At 48.6% G+C, this 2,471-nt stretch overlaps 1 pseudogene; it reads left to right on the forward strand.

Moving 5' to 3' along the window:
* Positions 1-335: 335 nt before the first annotated feature.
* On the forward strand, positions 336-1,655 carry LOC136317380 (equilibrative nucleoside transporter 1 pseudogene; annotated as a pseudogene).
* The last annotated feature ends 816 nt before the right edge of the window (positions 1,656-2,471 follow it).

The raw sequence follows: 2,471 nt of genomic DNA on the forward strand, positions 1-2,471 counted from the left end.
ATTTTCCCTAAAATTCTCTCTCCATGTGCTTCTATGACACTGATCATCCCGCATTACAACGTGTTAACCAACCCTATGAAGGATTATTCACAAAAAAATAAAATACATTTTTTAAATATAGTTTGATGACTTGTGAAAAGTATATATATCTGTGTAATTATCACTTTAATCAAGATACAAAGCATTTTCACAAAGAGCACATAGATGTCACAGTGTGGGAGAACTCGTTCCCAGCAGGAGCCCATGGATGGGCCTGCTGGCTGAGCTGCAGCTAGGACTCCCCCCCACCCCCACACTGGGACTGCCCAGACCTCCTCTGCACTGACCCTCAAGCCTCAGAGGGAGGGAGGTGTCAGTCAGGCAAAATCTAGAATGCTGTCAACATGTCAACTAGTCATGAACCTCAGGACAGGTACAAAGACTTATCTTCGTTATGCTGGGTTTGGGGACCCTGCTCCCTAGAAATATTGCATGATGGCCACTCAATATTTCACAAACTGCCCAGACCAGTCCCAATGTCTCTGGTCACTGCTGAACTGAGTAGGGACATCCAGGCTTCCGCCACCCCAAAAGCACCCTCACTGGAGCGGAATTCTTTGAGTGCCATCTTCAACAGTGTTGTGACCTTGTGAGCCAGGTTGCCCGTGCTGCTCCTTGCCTGCCTCAACTCCTTCTGCATCAGAGAGTCACCGTGTGTTTGGATCCTGGACAGCCTGGTGGCCATCCTGCTGGTGTTCCTGATCACTGCCATCCTGGTGAAGGTGCCCCTCTTCACCATCACCATGGTTAAGATGATGCTCATTAACTTGTTCACTACCACCCTGCAGGGAAGCCCTCTGGACTGGTGGCCTCCGGCCTGCCAGCTACACAGTCCCCATCATGAGTGGCCAGTACCTGGCAGGCATCTTATCTTCACGTCAGTGGCCATGATCTGTGCCATCGCCAGTGGCTCAGAGCTGTCAGAAGATTCCTTTGGCTATTATATCACAGCCTGTGTAGTCACCATTTTGACCGTTATCTGGTACCTGGGCCTGCCTCAGCTGGAATTCTACCGCTATCAGCAGCTCCAGCTTCGAAAGGCCTCGAGACCTGGAGACCGAATTGCAACTCATTAGTAAAGAAGAGGAGACAACAGTAGGCAAAGAGGATTTTGGAGTTTCAGCCTCCAACTCTCAGGCCACCAACAGAAGCCACTCAGTTCAACCTTTTTCAAAAATATCTTAGTCCTGGTTCTCTCCGTCTGCTGCATTTTCATGGTCATCATTGGAGAGTTTCTTGCCATTATCTCAGAAGTCAAGTCCAGCATTGTAAGCTTCAGCGTCTGGGGAGACTTTCATTCCTGTGTCCTGTTTCTTGCCTTTCAATGTCTTTTACTGGCTGGGCCAGAGGCTCACAGCCATATCTGTGTGGCCTGGGAAGGAAGGACAGCCACTGGCTGCCTCACCTGTGCTGACCTGGCTGTGGACATTGAGCATGATACCCCGCTCACCCTTTTCATGGCTGCCTCGCCAGTCTCTGCATGTTCTGTGGGTGCAAGAGAAGCCGGCTGAGGCAGAAACAGCTGGAGCCATCATGGCCTGCTCTCTGTCTCTGGGCCTGGGCCTGGGCCTGCACTGGGGGCTGTCTTCTCCTTCCTGTTCCAGGCAATTGTGTGAGCATGAATGAACAAGACTGCGCTGCCCGCCCTCCCCTCTCCCTGTCTTCTCTTTCAGGGATGGACAAGAGTCGGCTAGAGGTTCTCTCTTCAAGCTGACTTCTGCTTTCTCATGGCCTGTGCTGGGCCCGGGTGTGAAGGGGTGCTGCAAAGGAAGCCTCTGGGTGGACAGTGGGAACACTGTGGGCCTGTGGGTCAAAGTCGAATGAGGGGTACAGTCTCTGCATAGGTTAGAACCCCACACACACACTTGGCTGTAACTGATCACTGCTTGAACAAGACAGCAGAGGCTTCTAGGCTCAGAGTGTTTGTGTGTGTGTGTCTGTATGTTCGTCTGCCTGTGCCAGAGGCGGCCAGGGGCCAGGTCAGTCTGCTGTAAAGTGCAGTCTGATACTTCAACCTCCCTTTTCCCCCTGAGCCTTCTCCCCCAACATCCTCCTGTCCCTTCTCTGCTCCGCTGCCTAGTCCATACCTATTATGCACCCTGTACAATTGCCATTTTACTGCCTTTTTTTATACTCAACAGAAACCAGATGCCTTCGGAGGTTCTCTGACTAAATAAATCTTTTTTTTTTTTTCATCTAAAGCATTCTCATCACCAAAGAAAATTATTTTGTGTTCATTTCCCTTTGCAATCAATCCCACACACACAGACAGACACTAATCTTGTTTTATATAAACATAGTTTTTTCTTATTCTAGAACTTCAAGTAAATAAAATCATATAATTTTTTTTGAGGTGAGCTTCTTTTGTTTAATATGATGTTTTGTTTTGTTTTGTTTTGTGGAATAATAAAAGGCTTTATTGAGTCAATATG

The sequence above is a fragment of the Saccopteryx bilineata genome, chromosome X, assembly GCF_036850765.1.
Source record: "Saccopteryx bilineata isolate mSacBil1 chromosome X, mSacBil1_pri_phased_curated, whole genome shotgun sequence".
In the NCBI taxonomy this organism is placed as follows: Eukaryota; Metazoa; Chordata; class Mammalia; order Chiroptera; family Emballonuridae; genus Saccopteryx; species Saccopteryx bilineata.